Source organism: Cervus canadensis, chromosome 17 (assembly GCF_019320065.1).
Source record: "Cervus canadensis isolate Bull #8, Minnesota chromosome 17, ASM1932006v1, whole genome shotgun sequence".
Classification (NCBI taxonomy): Eukaryota; Metazoa; Chordata; class Mammalia; order Artiodactyla; family Cervidae; genus Cervus; species Cervus canadensis.
Genome location: NC_057402.1, coordinates 11,105,379 through 11,122,847, shown reverse-complemented (window position 1 = coordinate 11,122,847; position 17,469 = coordinate 11,105,379).

The following is a 17,469-nucleotide window of genomic DNA, read 5'->3' as shown; positions in this document are numbered from 1 at the left end:
GACCAAATCCCTACCTGCTTTGGCCTCTTTTCTTCACCCACCAGAGCTCCCGGCTCAGCGGGGGTGGGGGGTTGGGGGAGCCAGCAGGCCCTGGCGGGGCAGCGAGAGAGCAGGATTGGATCCTGAGGCCAGAAGGGGCTGAGGGGGTGCTGTTCCCCACATTTGGGGACTGATAGGGATCAAGGTGTGGCTTCCCTGGTAGCTCAGCTGGTAAAGAATCTGCCTGCAATGCAGGTCGGGAAGATCCCCTGGAGAAGGGACAGGCTACCCACTCCAGTATTCTTGGGCTTCCCTGGTGGGGAAGATGGTCAAGAATCTGTCTGCAATGTGGGAGACCTGGGTTCGATCCCTGGGTTGGGGAAGATCTCTCAGACGAGGGCATAGCAACCCACTCTGGTATTCTTGCCTGGAGAAGCCCCATGGACGGAGGAACCTGGAGGGGCTATAGTCCAAGGGATCGGACATGACTTAGTGACTAAGTACAGCACAGCGATCAAGATGAGGCCTGCCCGGGACCATGGACAAGCAAGGGGGTCGGGGGAGGAAGGTCCCGAGTTGGAGGCAGCAGCCAGGTGGGAGGTATCGGGCTGGAGACCTGTACCGGAAGTGAGGAATGCATTTCTCACTGTTGTGAGTGGATCCGTCTGAGACCAAGGAGCTTTGGATAAATGCTTGATTATTGGGAACATAGGAGTCACAGGAGCTGCCCAGAGCCATAGGATGTGTGGGAGCTGACCTGACCCGAAGCAGGGTAGGGGGCACTCAGTTTGTAGGGAGACATCTCATCACTGGCTCCCAAAAGCTGGATACCAAGCCAGTGCCTACTGCCCACCGAAGGGTCCCAGAGCTTCCTGGCATGAGTGCTACTCTCAGGGAGACCGGGGCAAGGCAAAGCCCTTCTTGGGGCTGGTTTTCCCACCTGTGAGATTGAATTCAAGGTTGTCTGAGGGAGTCCCCGCTCCAGTCTGATGTTCTCAGGTCAAGGTTGGAAAGACCTGGTATGTGTGGATGCACTGGCTTGGTGTCATTGAGCCACAGGAATAAAATCATCCTAGTGACCACTGCAGCCCCTGGGGATCTGCTGATGTTGACTGACTTAGGTAAATGTTGAAAGTTCAGAGCAACTGATTTGTGGCAAACGGTGGCCTGTCAGCAAGTTACCTTTCATGGGGGAGCTTCAGAAGAGATGATGCAATTCTTTCAATAAGCAACACGGGACTGATGTTCTCCAGGTACTGTTGGGAGAGATGATGGGAGGTTCGGCGGGAGGAAGGGTGGGGTGGGGCCCTGAGTAGGACCTGGCTACTGAATTAATTAGGGAAGCTGAATAAAAGAAAGGAGGTGATGTCAGGCCAGGTCTTAAGAGCAGTTTACACCAAAAGGGTGAGGGTGCTGCAGAGAAAGCATCATTTTGAGTTTCTGACTCTTGGAACTTTGGAGCCAAGAGAACATTCCAGGTAGAGTTTGAGTCAGATTTCAGAAGAGAGAGGTGAGGGGAGGGCTGGAGGAAGTGAAGGAAACACACAGGGGCTTCCCGTTTGGCTGCAGCACGAAGAATCTGACTGGCAATCTAAGACGGTGGGTGGGCTGGGGAGCCACAAGGGGCCCCAAAGTCCGGGCTGTGAGGTTTGGACTCTGGTCTGGAGGATGTACATGGGAGTGTTTTGTCCATTCTGGCTGCCATAATAAAATATGCTAGAGCTTTCGTGGTGGTCCAGGGGTTAAGAATCCACCTTCCAATGCAAGGGACACCAGTTCAATCTCTGCTCCCAGAAGATCCTACATGTTGCAGGGCAACTGAGCCTGTGAGCTATACCTACTGAGACTGCGCTCTAGAACCCGTGAGTCACAGCTGCTGAAGCCTGTGCACCTGGAGTCCAGGCTCCCAACAAGAGAAACCACTGCAGTGAGAAGCCCACACACTGCAACTAGAGAGCAGCCCTCTCTCACCGCAACTAGAGAAAGCCTGTGAAATAAGGCTGCAACTAGAGAACGCAGCAACGAAGACCCCGCACAGTCATAAATAAGTAAATCTTTTTGAAAATATCATGTGCTGGGTGGCTTAAACAGCAGACGTTTTTCTCATGATTCTAGAGGCTGGAAGTCGACGATGAAGGCACTGGCAGGTTTGGTCTGGTGAGAGCCCACTTCCTGGTTCAGGTGGTGGAAGGAGGGATGGAGCCCCTCGAGGTCCCTTTATAAAGGCACTAATCCCATCCATGAGGGCTCCACCCTCAACTAGTCACCTCCCTGAGGCCCCACCTCCTAACACCATTGTACAGGGGTGAGGATTTCAACACAGGAATGCGGGGGGACAGGAACACTCCGTCCATCACAGGGACTATGATCCCCTCCCCTCTGCTTTCTTTCTCTCCCCACAACACCTGCTTTCCAAAGAGATCTGAAGCATCTCAGTAATCTCCCTGTGCTGTGGGAGATCCCATGGAATGGGATCCCATGTCATGTGGGCACATGTTAGGCCAGGGATTCTTAAATCTGCACAGGAAGCCTTTTTAGGATCAAGTGTGGATCCACGCCCAGAGCTTCTGACCAAGCAGGCCTGGAGTGGCCAGGCCTTGGAGTCTGCACTCTATGACAAGCTCCCCGGTGATGTTGATGCTGCTGGTCCGAGGACCACATTTTGGAAACTGCTGCTTTGGAGGAATGACAAATCCCAAATGCTTCACCTGAGCTCTGCTCCTTGTGGAACACCAAGCCCCTCGCCTGGAGTCCAGTTCCCATCCGTACAGTGGGGCAAGCATGATGGGGTCCTGGCACTCTGGGAGGGCCATCCCCACCCCATATGACCTCCCCGGAGGTGTTGGACATAACACCCTGTTAGAGGCCCAGGGCACAGTCCTCTGGTTTGCCCACTGGGGCCCTGTGAAGAGCTGTTGGCCTTCTGTACCCTGCCATCGGCTTGCTGTGCACACGTTATGCATGTGTTCATAAGTCAAGTTCAGATTTTTGACTGGGAAGGAGGGCCATCAGAACAGAGGCCTGGTGTGACAGTGACTTGGTCACTAAGTTTGCAGCAGGCATCCGAGTCTTCTAGAAGCTCCCAGCCTCCCCTGGGTGGAGCTTGGTCATGAAATTGACAACTGGGCCTTGCATTTAAGCCTCCCAGGCTGCTGGCATGTACTAGAGTGTGGGAGTTTATCCTTGCTGGGCTTTTTTGTCAAAAAAAAAAAAGCCTCTCTTTTGAGAAAGCTCTCTCAGCCGTGGCCCTGAACCTTCAAAGCACTTTCTTCCTGGATTCCAAATTAGCTGGAGAAAGGCCTTCAGGAGCATTTGGAGGAAAAAAGCAGTGGTTTCAGGTACCTTATGAAATGTCATTTCATCTGACTTCACATCCAGACCCTGAGACCCCAAGACACCAGGAGCCCGAGGGCTTGGACATTTTCCAAGACTGAGAGTTCTTTGTAACTGACATCAAACTCCAGCTTTAATTTTCTTTAAGTGTGAGAGCATTCTTTCTACAGACTATTCAGGAAGAGGTGGACTATTAGCTAATGGCTGGAGCTGAGAAAATTGGCTATTTGGCAGAAAGATCAAGTTATGTCTTTTTTCCCACCAGATATTATAGTATATTCCAATTCCTTTGAGATGTGGTTTTCCAATGTCAATACTCATTAAAACCACCTATGATACTTGCTAAACAGGGCTTATTCTCAGAAATTATGGATTCTGGCATGATGCCCCCAAAACCTGTTTTTATAACAATCATCCCAGATGGTTCCAGTGCAGACTGGTCTCCAATCACAGGGTGCGGAACACTGAGTACATCGTCAAAAAGAAGAAACTCTGCTCCACATCTACCAGAAGAATTCCGGAAGCATCAAAGCAATCAGAAGTGATACCTGAAAATAGTTGAACCACATAAAAATGAAAGCTGCATCTACCTCAGAACACAGCAAAATGCCTAAGAAAAAAAAAATGGGGCGGGGGGGGGCAGGGGTAGTCGTCAAGGAAATGCTGAGAAATTTGAAAAAGGATCAATGTTTTTGATATTTAAAGAACACAAGTAAAAAGAATGACATCAATTGTTCCCCAAATAGACAAAAAATACATCACAAAATAAAAATGGCCTACAAACATGAGAGATATTTCACTTCACTAAAAATAAAATTGCACATTTTAACTTCTTTTTTCAAAGGGTCTTTGTGGATGTGGTTAAGTAAAGATTTATTTATTTTTGGCTGCACCGAGTCTTCATTGCTGCTCCAGGCTCTCTCTAGTGGCAGCAGGGGCTACTGTCTAGTTTCGGTGTGAGGGCTTGTTACCGCGGTGGTTTCTTTCCTGAAGGAGCACAGACTCTCGGGCACGCAGTCTCAGGAGCTGTGGCACACGGGCTTAGTTGCTTTGTGTGATGTGGAATCTTCCCAGGCCAGGGATCTAACCTGTGTCCCCTACTTTGGCAGGTGGGTTCTTAACCACTGGACCACCAGGGACGTCCACACCTTATAACTTCTGCCCATCAAAAAAATATCAGCTAGTATACTAATGCATGTAAGGTAGACTCTCCAACACTGCAATGCTGTTTGTATAAACTCTCTGGAAAACGATCTGAAAAGGGGGTCTTAAGAAGCTTACAAAATGTTTATGGCCTTTGGCTCAGCAATTCTAAGTCAAAAAATTTAAGTGAATTCCATGCTGTCTCTAATCCAAGAATCACCAGCATATGGGGAACCAGTCCACCTGCTGGGCAGGAGTTGGGTCCCTGAGGACCGCTGAACTGTCAAAAAGGAGTTAGAAACTCTGTTCTGCCATGTTAAAAATGGTGAACCCTGGATGGGAAGATTCTAATTTTCCCTTTTTTTCTTTATACTTTTGTATAGTTTCCAAAATTTCTGCAATAAGCATGGTTAATTTTTATAATTGGGGGGGACTTTATTCAAAAATTGATTAAATTAATTGGAAACCAACTCTTCTTGACATTCACTGATCCTAACCTTTGGCGTCTCTAAGAACAAAGTAGATTGTCAGGTACTTCAACCACAGGACTCTCATCAAGACAGGGTTCTTGGCCCCTGCATACTGCTTTCTCCAAGTTCAGCAATTCTGCTTTCTGGAATGTGGCTCCATTCTCTGAATGGTCTCTATCTAACCTTAAAAATCTGGTGTCCCAATCTGAGTGCCATTCTTCAGGTAGGGAAGTTGACCAGATGGGGTAACAGGACAATTGTGGAGGAGGCTTCTTTGCCATGGCCCCAGCTGAAAAGGCTCTGGGCATTTCTGCCTTCACTCCCAGCTCATCACCCTAGGGACTCCAGGCTCTGCCCAGCCCTATCTTGGCCCAGGAATGGCCAGGCTACTTCAAGGCTTGTACTCAAGACTATAAGTGCTGGCCAGACTATGGGGACATCTAAAATGTCTTCAGAACCTACTGTATAGCACAGGGAACTCTACTCAGAGCTTGGTGGTGACCTAAACGGGAAGGAAATCCAAAAAAGAGAGGCTATATGTATACATACAGCTGATTCACTTTGCTGTACAGTAGAAACCAACATAGCATTGTAAAGCAACTATACTCCAATAAAACTTAAAAAAAAATCTCAAATGTCTTCAGACCCAAACCCATCTGGTACCAGCACGTCCCTGTTTCTTACTAGGCATCTTCAGAGGATGCTGCCCATTTCCATGCCCTTTGGTGCCAAAGCTCGCTTGTCCTGGCTGCCAGCTGCCAGGATGCCCAGCCCCGGGTCCCCAAGCTGCTGTCCAGCCCTGTGCAACGGGAGATGTGAGGCCCAGAGTGGCATCTCCCTCACCCCTAAATTCCTGTGCCTATTTGGGACCTGGTACAGAGCAGGTGTTCCATGTTGGACAAGCAGGGATGTGTGAGTAAATCTAGAGAGCTAGGCTTCCTGCTGGCTCTCCACATGGTGAGAACTTCCTGGTGTGGTACCAAGGTGCTGCTTGCAGACCACGGGATCCTCCCCACAACCCATGAGCTAGAAAGCGGCAGTTTCCCAACTCTATTCTACAGAAGGGGCAGCCACCGCTCAGTGAAGTTATGTGGCTTGTCCAAGGTCATGCAGCTGCTCAGCGGTTGAGCTGGGATATTAACTCAAGTCCACTGGGCTCCAGATGGAACAATATAACTGGAAACATTGCCAGCAAAAAGAACAAGTACAAGCAGTAACATGCATTGGTCGCTGCTGTGTGCCATCCACTTTGCTAAGCTCATCATTGCTCATGCAGCCTTCATGCCCACCCTGTGAAAATGACTATCCTATTTTGCATATGAGGAAATGGAGGCTCAGAGAGGTTGAAGGCTTACCTGAGGTCACACAGCCCGGGGGGCAGGCCCCACATCTGTCTCTTTCCAGAGTTGGTGGGACGGATGGGTGTTATGTTATGAAGGTGTGAATCATGAGCTAGAGGGCAGGAGCCAATGGCTCAAGTTCAGATCTGGGTGAAATGAAGTTGCGGGGTGGAATCAAGGGGGTGTGCTACTATAGATCCTTACTACTCAAAGTGTGGTCCGGGGACCTGCGTCCCTGGAATCACCTGGGAGCTTGTGAGACGGCAGAGAATCTGCATTTTAACAAGATCCTCTCAGGATCCACCTGCATGGCCAAGCGCTGGTCTAATTTGCTCTGAGGCAAGGTTGCATTCCCCTCGAGTGAAATTAGACTTTTCTTGGTTCCGCTGGGATCTGGGAGGGGCCTCTGGGAACTGGGAGGAGCCTTGTCTCTAGCCAACCAATCAACCACCCAGGCTCCCACTGAGCGAGCCCGGTCCTGTGCTTCGAGGGAGGTTCCTTCTGCCCTGACTCCCTTTCCCTGCCCCTCCCCTCCATCCACTTCCAGCCTCACCTCCTCCATGAAGCCTCCCCAGCTGCCCCTGCCACACAGCCCGCCTCTGGGTTGCCATCCCCTTGTAGAAGGCTCTCAAGCGCACCTACCTCCTTAAAGGTATCATTTAATTGTTTGAATTTATATCCTCCCCACCGGAAGGAGACATTCTCAGAAAGAAAAGCCATGTCTTAACCACATATTCTAGCACCCAGTGTGAAGCCTAGCACAGAATAGGTGTCAGGAAGTAAGTTTTGAATGAATGCATTCTTATACCCGCTGAGTGAATGAATGAACAAACGAAAGAAAGTCTTAAGCAAAGGAGTGAATCTCTAAGAGAAAAGAAGTTTAAGGCCTGTGTAGGAGCCCAGAGTGAGGGATATTTAGAGGGCAGAGGGATCTTGGCTACCACTTGGCCATCAGGGTCATCCATGTCCCATACATGGGGGCTGATGGATACCTGGGCCCATGCCACCATCCAGGATGAGCTGTCTCCACACCAGTCGCCCAGGGTGAGACTTGCTAAAGCAGGCAAGGATTCATGAGTCCTCGAAGGGAATTCTCAGGGGAACTCTCCCTCTCTCCTCTCTCCCATATTGTAGATCGTAAGCATGCTGTAGCCCATCATCGTGGGCTGTTCCAAGGGATGAGGGAGGAGGGGGCCTCAGGACAGCCAGTACCCACACTCAAGACAGTGACAGTGTGTGCTTCTTTGGAGCCAGCAGAGACTCACTCTGGAGTGAGTGAAGCCACACAGGCCCACAGAGCCCTTTCAGCCCTCACTGGCCTTTAACATATGGAGTTGGGATGGATGAAATGGAAAGGGAATAAAAAAACATGATGGCCCTTGTGTGTGTGTTTGTGTATGTATTTGTCTGTTAATAGTTTATTCACAACGACTGGATAGATTATCACCAGCTCTATGGGATGGGAAGTTCTTTTAAAAGATTTGTTTTTAAAACCCTTTTATTTTGAGGCATTATAGACATTTCTTACAACATTTAGTTGTAAGAAATAATACAGAAATATTTGCATACCATTCATTCAGCTTCCCCCAATGGTAACTGTCTTACATAACTGGAGAAGACTCTTGAGAGTCCCTTGGACTACAAGGAGATCCAACCAGTCCATCCTAAAGGAGATCAGTCCTGGGTGTTCATTGGAAGGACTGATGTTGAAGCTGAAACTCCAATACTTTGGCCACCTGATGCAAAGAGCTGACTCATTTGAAAAGACCCTGATGCTGGGAAAGATTGAGAGCAGGAGCAGAGGGGAAGACAGAGGAGAAGATGGTTGGATGGCATCACCGACTCGATGGACATGGGTTTGGGTGGACTCCAGGAGTTGGTGATGGACAGGGAGGCCTGGAGTGCTGCGGTTCACGGGGTCACAAAGAGTCGGACACAACTGAGCGACTGAACTGAACTTACATAACTGGAGCACAATGTAACAACCAGGAAACAGTCACTGAGACAGCCCATTGACCTTGTTCAAATTTTACCCAGTTTTGCAGGCCTTCATTGTATTATATGTGCATGTAATTAGTTGCATGCAGTTTATCACACCTGTAGATTCTTGTGGCCATCACCACAGTCAGGATACAGAACAACCCCATCAAAAGAATTCTTCCAGCTACCCTTTTATAGCCATAATCATAAGCTCTTCCCCACCCCACTCAGTCCCACAACACCTAGCAACCACTGCCGTGTTTTTTATCTTTAATTTTGCCATTTCAAGAGTGTTATACAGGTGAAAATTTACAACATATAACCTGTTTGATATTGACTTTTTTTCACTCATAATTTTTGTTTTCATACAATTCCCTTGAGAGTCAAATGAGTTGTTTTGTGCATCAATAGTTTGTTCCTTTGTACTGCTGAGTAATATTCCATGATATGGATGTACTGCAATTTGTTGAACCATTCACCTGTTGTGGGCTTCCCTTGGGGCTCAACTGGTAAAGAATCTGCCTGCAATGCAGGAGACCTAGGTTCGATCCCTGGGTTGGGAAGATCCCTTGGTGAAGGGAAAGACTACCCTCTCTAGTATTCTGGCCTGGAGAATTCCATGGACTGTGTAGTCCAGTTCAGTTCAGTCCAGTCGCTCAGTGGTGTCCAACTCTTTGTGACCCCATGGACCACAGCACGCCAGGCCTCCCCGTCCATCACCAACTCCTGGAGTTTACTCAGACTCATGTCCATTGAGTCAGTGATGCCATCCAACCATCTCATCCTCTGTCATCCCCTTCTCCTTCTGCCTTCAATCTTTCCTAGCATCAGGGTCTTTTCAAATGAATCAGTACTTTGCATCAGGTGGCCAAAGTATTGGAGTTTCAGCTTCAGCATCAGTCCTTCCTGAATATTCAGGACTGATTTCCTTTAGGATGAACTGGTTAGATCTCCTTGCAGTCCAAGGGACTCTCAAGAGTCTCCTCCAACACCACAGTTCAAAAGCATCAATTCTTTGGCACTCAGCTTTCTTTATAGTCCAGTTCTCACCTCCATACATGACTACTGGAAAAACCATAGCTTTGACTAGATGAACCTTTGTTGGCAAAGTAATGTCTCTGCTTTTTAACATGTATAGTCCATGGGGTCACAAAGAGTCAGACACGACTGAGCGACTTTCACTTTCACTTTAACATTGGTATGAACAAAAGCTTTTCATTTCTCTGATGTAATGTTCAAGAGTACAGTTGCTATATAATTTTGCAACTAAAATTGTAAACACAATTTTAGTTTTTTTTTTCAATTTTAGTTTTGTAAGAGATCATAGTACTCTTTTCCAGGGTGGCTGTGCCATTTTACATTCCCAGCAGCAGTAAGTCAGTGGCCCCATTTCTCTATATCCTCATATTTGGTGGAGTCATTCTTTTTAATGTTGTTCTAATTAATAGACACATCATGGTATCTCACTGTGATTTTAATTTGCATATCCCACTGGTTAATGCTGTGGAATATCTATTTGTATACTTATTTTCCAACTTACACCCTCTTCAGTAAAATGTCTATTTATGTCTTCTTGTTCATTTATGGGAAGTTCTGATTAAAAATAAGATCTCATGATATCTATTGGGAACTTTCTTTCATACCAAATAGTGTAGCACATCATTTTAAAAGATTTCAAAAAGTTGATCTAAAAAAAGAGTTAATCTAAGACCTTTATACAGTTTCAATTTTACTATCAATGCTTGCATAAGATATGGTGGGGAGAGTAGGTATACCTACAGTTATTTATTTCTACAATGATTCACTTCCTTTTTCTGTTTCCTGTGATCTCATATAAGAACTTATTCTAGGCAAAATGCTGTCACTTAGGAAATGAACAAATTTTAATCCTCCTTTAGCAAGCAGCAAAAAGGTGAGAATTGGGAGAGCTGGAAAGCCAGTCTGAGAGGAACAACTGCCTGAAGTCGGGGAGTGACAGGTCTTTCGAGGGCAACTGAAACTGATACGTGGGCTCAGAGAGGTACAGTAACTCACTCAAGGCCACACAGCAATCAGGTGGCAGAGCCAAGGTCTGGCTGCCATTAAAGGTAGAGCATCTTTCATGCTCAAAGTCAGGAACTTCCCCCGCTTCCCGCCCAAATATCTCCAGTGGCGGAGAAGAGTTTACTCAGCCTTTCAGGGGTCTGGTATTTGGACCTGAGGGAAACCAAATATCTTCACACTTTTGCATTTTCATCTGAAATTTTTGTGTGAGTAAATTTGCTTTCTACTTCATAATGCTTTGTTTTATACCCCCACCCCCCCAAAAAAAATCATGTTTTCTTTCCTGTCAAAATCTTTGAGGAAAGTGGATGATCCAGGAAGCTGCTCCGTGCTTATCCGCTCTTCAACCTCTGCCTGGCAGAACTCAGGGACCCCTGGGACCTGGACCGGGGAAGCCGGTACTCTCCCCACACAACCTCCATCGTCTGTAAACACAGGCTCGAGTTTCAAGAAGCTTTTACCAGCTCCTCCGAGGCCAGGCTCTTCTGAGCTTTGCTCTCCAAGGACCTAGAGAGTTTCCAGGATCACAGAGGCCTGAACGTCTCCGTTTTTCATGTCCTGGGGATTCACTCAGGCACTGAGCTCTGCTCAGTCTAATGCAGGCTGCACCGTCACGGCATCACCCTGGACCCTCTCTCTCCTGCCGCCCCATGTCTAGTCCCCGCGGGTCCTGTCCGTGTCACCTTCTGTCCCTGCATATGGTCCACTCTTCCCTGGCCCTCTTGTCTCTGACCTTCAAGTCTTCTGTTCCATCCCTGCCCTCTTGAACCCCATTCACCTCATAGCAGCCAGACCAGTCTCTCTACAGAGCATGTCTGATTGGGCCCACCCTCCCTCCTGTCCCTTCCATGGCTCCCTATTGCCCTTAAGACAAACCCCTTCCTGAGGCCTCAAGGCCTACATGATCTGGTCCTGACCTCCTTCTCCAAGCGGACCTGCACCACTCCCCTCACTTCAGCCGGACAGGCCCCCTCCCAGATGGTCGCCCATGCTGTTCCCTCTGCTGCTAAGGCTTCGTCTTTGCTTGTGCCTACTCATTCATTCAGTGCCGTTTTCTGGAGCACCTACTATGTGCCAGGCCCTGTGCCACATACTGGGTGTACTATGTGACCCGGTCCCCACCCTCTCGGAGCTTCCTCGAGGCAGAGATAGGTGAGCAGTCATGAACTGTGATAAATACTAGGATAGGAAACCACGAAGTGCTGAGAAAGAGACTAACAAGGAGATGGGGAAGAGAAGGATAAATGAACCCTCTTCCAACTCACCCTTCAGATCTCAGTCAAAATTCACCTCATATGAGAAACCTTCCCTCTCCCAGACCAGGCCAGGGCCACAGTTACTGTTCCCACAGCACCCTGTTCTCTTCCTTCCCTGCACTTGCATCAGTTCAGTCACTCAGTCGTGTCCGACTCTCTGCGACCCCATGGACTGCAGCACGCCAGGCCTCCCTGTCCAACACCAACTCCTGGAGCTTCCTCAAACTCATGTCCATTGAGTCAGTGATGCCATCCAACCATCTCATCCTCTGTCGTCCCCTTCTCCTCCTGCCCCCAATCCCTCCCAGCATCAGGGTCTTTTCAAATGAGCCAGTTCTTCACATCAGGCAGCCAAAGTATTGCAGCTTCAGCTTCAGCTTCAGCATCAGTCCTTCCAATGAATATTCAGGACTGATTTCCTTTAGGATGGACTGGTTGGATCTCCTTGCAATCCAAGGGACTCTCAAGAGTCTTCTCCAACACCATAGTTCAAAAGCATCAATTCTTCGGCGCTCAGCTTTCTTTATAGTCCAACTCTCACATCCATACATGACTACTAGAAAAACCATAGCTTTGACTAGATGGACCTTTGTTGGCAAAGTAATATCTCTGCTTTTTAATATGCTGTCTAGATTGGTCATAGCTTTTCTTTTTGGATGTTTACTTCCACATTATTCCTGTGGGTTGGGGATCTGGGCATGGCTTAGCTGGGTCCTCTGGCTCAGCATCTCTCCACAAGGCTTCAATAATGTGTCAACCAGGGCTGTGGTTTCATCTGAAGGCTCAACCGGAGGAGAATCAGTTTCCAAGCTCACTCACGTGGCTGTTGGCAGATGAAGTTCCTCATAGCCTGTTGACCTGAGGCCTTCAATTTTTCACTGGTTGTTTGCTGAAGGTCTCTCTCAGTTCCTTGCCCCAGGGGCCTCCCCATAGGGCAGTTTATAACATGGCAAGTGAGAGAGAAGAGAGAGTGAGCCAGACAGAAGCTATGGTCTTTGGGTAACCTAGTCTCAGAAATGACACTCCATTGCTCTTGAACCCTGTCACAAGCAAGTCACTAGGTCCAGCCCATGCTCCCAGGGAGGAAATTACACAAGGGCATGAACACAGGAGGTGGGGTTGTCGGGGGCCCTTAGAGGCTGCCCATCACAGAAGTCCTGTACCTGCCCCAGATCTCATAGCCAGGGCATGTTCCAGCCTCCTTCAGGAGCCAGGCTCTCTGCCCCAGGGATGTGAGGATGCGGCAGGACAGGCAGCTCCTGCCACCTCCCCACCCCACAGTGGCCTTGGCTTTCTGCCAGTCACACCCACTCCTTTCTCCTTCTGTGGAAACTGGGCATGTTCCCTGCTCAGCTCATAAGGCTGTCTGAGATAAGAGCCTTTGCCATCCAAACTGAAGAAACATTAGCTTTCAAAACCCAGGCCTGGGAGGAACCCACAAATGAGCAGTTGGTTGGAAAACTGGCCTATCTACTAGCCTCCTAAGACTGCGGGTGATGTTTAAACTGAAAAGTGAGCTGTTATGTTGTATAACTGAGCCTTGTAAAGTTATTTCTCTAACAGATTTCCTTGCCTTTCATTTGAAAAGCCCGAGCAGCCTAGCGGGTACAAGAAACACCACATTCTTTTTGTTTGTTTTTTTTTTCCCTCCTAAAATTAACTGAGTGTCCCATCTCCAGGGCCGGTGGAAAATGAAATCTGTCTTCTGAGGGGCTCCCTCCCGCCCTCCCCCAACCGTGTAGACATTGTGTAGTTAGGGCAACAGATTCAGGGCTGAGAGCCGGAAATCACCCCCCATCATCACCAGCGAGGGAGCTGGGTGAGGCCAGCGACTGTGCAATGTGCAGGGTCAGTGCCCGGCACACAGTAGATGCACAAGAAATCGTTGTTGAAAGTTGAGTGAGTGGTCTTTAGTTCGGGGGTCACACTCTTTGCCCAAACATACAAGGTGTCTTGAAGAGAGGGACAAAAGGAGCCTCGGACAGCCAGGCCAGGGTCTGGCGTCCCCTAGGCACATAGGACTTTCCTCCCAGGGAGGGGTGCTTGGCTTCCCCTTGTTCTGGGACATTCCACCACTTTCCCAATTCCAGAAAGTACTCTCTATTCAACCAGGCACTACTCCCCATACCCTAATTCCCTCAAGTCCCATTGTTCTTTCTGGAAAGAGCTTTTCTTAACAAGAAAGGCCTCTTTCTCAGCCTCACCCCTCAGAGTGGGATCGAGGGAAGCCCACTGACCCCAGGGCTGGCCCACAGCTCTGTTCCCCAAGGGTGGGGGAGGGGAGGGGGGATCCGATTCTTTCTGATCTTCCCCAGCGGCGAAACAGCATGCATGTTTGTATCTCAGATTTTCCAGCTCAAAGTTGCAGGCTCTAATGCGAGGGGTGGGGGGCAGGGAGCAGCCAGGAGGATGGAGCTGACTTCCGGCAAGGAAACCTGGACGTCCTGGTCTTCCTGCAGAGCACCCTGCCTGCAGCTCACAGAGCAGAGAAGGGCAAGTGCATGAAACAGTACAACGACAACACGCACCAGAAAGTGGGTCTGCACTAAAACAGCTCCTGCCGACAGGGGTACGGCTGCCTGAGAACTCTCCACCAGAGTCTCTGGAAAGCGACTTGGCAGAGGGCAGACGACCCCTCTTTCTGGCAAAGACACAAACCTCCTTGGGGCTCCTTCCTACTACATGCAGATCCCTACCTGTCCCCTTTAGGCAAAGATGAACAAGACTCAGGCCCCAGTAAGCACCAGGTAAAGCCACGTATATGGGGCACTTACTGGATACCAAGTGCAGTGTCAAGTACTTTTCATGATCATCTCATTTAGTCCTCCTGACTGCCCTTTGAGATGGGTATGGACACCCTCACTTTACAGATGAGGAAACAGAGAGGCATGCTTTCCACAAGGAGTGATGCTGTGGCAGTCATACACAAATATACTTGATGCCATTGCTCACACTTGTAATTACCATGTCCTACCGTTCCCTCCAATTCACAATTGGAAAGGATAAGGACATAGCAGGACAGAGACGCTGTGGTGGAAATTCAGAGGAATTCCTGACCAGCCTGGAAATCTGGGAAGACTTCACGGAGGAGGAGCCTGAATTTGAAGGACGGGGGTAGGGATGGGGGACTGTGACAGATGGAGTCTGTGAAAAGGACATTCCAGGAGGAGCAGAGGCTTAAAGGTGGGGAAAACGGGGAGGGTTCTGGATACTTGAAGCCTGCCTCTTAAGCTCATGTATTGAGGAAGTGGGGAAGTGAGGGAGAGAGGAGATAAGGCAGAAGTGGAGCAGGTTCATTCCAGAAAGAACACAGGGCAGCCCCTAGAAGGACCGTTTACATTTTCAACTCAAGCCCAGACTGAAAACTGGCTAGGGACTTCCCTGGTGGTCCAGTAGTTGAGACTCTACTCTCAATGCAGGGAGCTCAGATTTACTCCCTGGTTGAAAATTTGGCATGCCTCAACTAAAGATCCTGCAATGAAGATCAAAGAATAAGTACGTAGATATTAAAAAACAAAACAAAAAACGAAAGAAAATGGCTCAACTATTTGGAAGCTTTTTTTTTTTCCTGCTTCTAACCAGATTTTATTGTTGTTGTTCAGTCGCTAAGTCACATCCGACTCTTTGCGACTCCATGGACTGCAGCACAACAGACCTCCCTGTCCATCACCAACTCCTGGAGTTTACTCAAACTCATGTCCATTGAGTTGGTGATGCCATCCAACCATCTCCGTCTGTCATCCTCTTCTCCTCCTGCCTTCAATCTTTCCCAGCATCAGGGTCTTATCTAATAAGTCAGCTCTTTGCATCAGGTGGCCAAAGTATTGGAGCTTCAATATCAGCATCAGTCCTTCCAATGAATATTCAGGGTTGATTTCCTTTAGGATCAACTGGTTTGATCTCCTTGCTGTCCAAAGGACTCTTAAGAGAGAAGTCTGATTACTTACAGACTAAAGAGATTATGTTTCCTCTGCTCATTCAAGACCCAGTTGAGGAAACTTTCCATTACACATAGTACTGAGATTCTGGGTAAGATTGTATTTTTGTTTAAAAGCTTCACTATTACAAATATTTTTTCATCTATTTTTAATGGCCTAAGTTGTTCACCTCCTTCACTGAGTGAGAAGTCAGTGGCCTAGAGAGGCCCTGGAAGTCACCTGAGGCTACACAGCCGTGAGCGGCAGGGTCTAGAGCCAGCCTGGGCCCAGGGCTGCCTGTGCTCCTTCCATAGGCCAGTGCCAGCTTGGTTGGGAGCTGCTGTGGTCTGGGGGAAGAAGGAGATGGGCCAAGGGCTCAGGGCTTACTATGATCCAGCATGAGGGCTCCTAGAAACCCGCCTTCTGGAAGCCCCAAATGACTCTGATGTGGGCTTGACAAGGGTTAAGCCTGAGGCCAGGCCCCAGGCAATGCCCTCACAGACCCTTCCCTGCTCCTCTCAGCAGTCTCCTGCCACACCCCCAGGAGCCACACCTGGCTCAATCATTCCTCCACCAAGTGAAGCCGCCCTAACACAGTCTCCACTGAGCACTGGATATGGAGTCAGAATCTGGGTTTCATCCCAGCTGAGCATCTTCCTAGATGATCAGCCCTGCACTGAGCCTGTCACCTCTCTGGCTTCCTCAGCTGTTAAAAAAAAAAAAAAAGCAGAGCAGAAACTCTCTACGTGCAAGAAAAGGCATGGGGAGTACACAGGCCCTGCAAGCACGCACATTGCTCCTCAGAAAAAAATTCAAACCCAGCTCTGGAGTCAGGCTGCCCGGGATTGAATCCTTCCATGTGTTGGGTAAATTTGGGCAAGTAGCTTAATTTCTCTATGCCTCAGTTTCCTCATCTGTAAAACAGGGATAATAGAACCTACCACCATAGACTAGTTGTGAGAAAATTAAGATAACATAGGTTGAGAGTTTAGGATGGTGCTTGATACATAGTAGTGAAATGAGGTCGCTCAGTCATGTCCGACTTTTTGCGACCCCATGTACTGTCCATGGGATTCTCCAGGCAAGAATACTGGAGTGGGTTGCCATTTCCTTCCCCAGGAGATCTTCCCGACCCAGGGATTGAACCTGGGTCTCCCGCATTGTAAGCAGACGCTTTACTGAGTGCTCAATAAAAACTAGCTTTTGTAGTTATTTCTCCTTGAGTCTTGGTTGATCCCAAACTCCCCACCGAGTAAGTGATACACACTTGGAAGATATAGATGTTATCTACTTGAGAGCCTAGCCTGGTACCAAGGGCAGATGTGTAAGAGTGGGGTGGGGGAATTAATACACAATCCAGGAAGTATTAGTAGTTATAAAAGTGGCACATACAATTCATTGGAGCCCCTTCCCCGCCCCTCCCAAAGCACTGTCTTCCAGCAGTCAGGGACTAGTGAATGAATCTCTGAATGATACATATTCGTCTGTTTGATGTTCAGCAATAATGAGCTTGTATACAGGGTGAGTCAACCAAGCCTGGTTCATGGTCTGTGCCTCATATATAGCCATACAATTCCAGAGGCACAGAATCAACGATCGTAGAAATTCAGTCATTCAACAAACATTAATTGGGTGGCCTGGCAACCTACTGATTCATGAGTTGGAAGTGGGTAAAATATTATTTAGAAGCTACACGTGCAGGCAGTAACTTAATATTATTGAAAACACGTTCCCTAAGCACCTGTCCTCTGATCTTGAGCAAACTATACTTATATGACCTTATTATGAATTAACGAGGGCCAACAAAGAATCTGACTGCCAATGCAGGAGACCTGGGTTCGATCTCTGGGTCAGGAAGATCCCCTGGAGAAGGGAATGGCAACCCACTCCAGTATTCTTGCCTGGAGAATCCCATGGACAGAGGAACCTGGCGGGCTACAGTCCATAGGGTCGCAGAGTCGGACACGACTGAAGTGACTTAGCCACTTCAATAGCACAGCCAATCTTT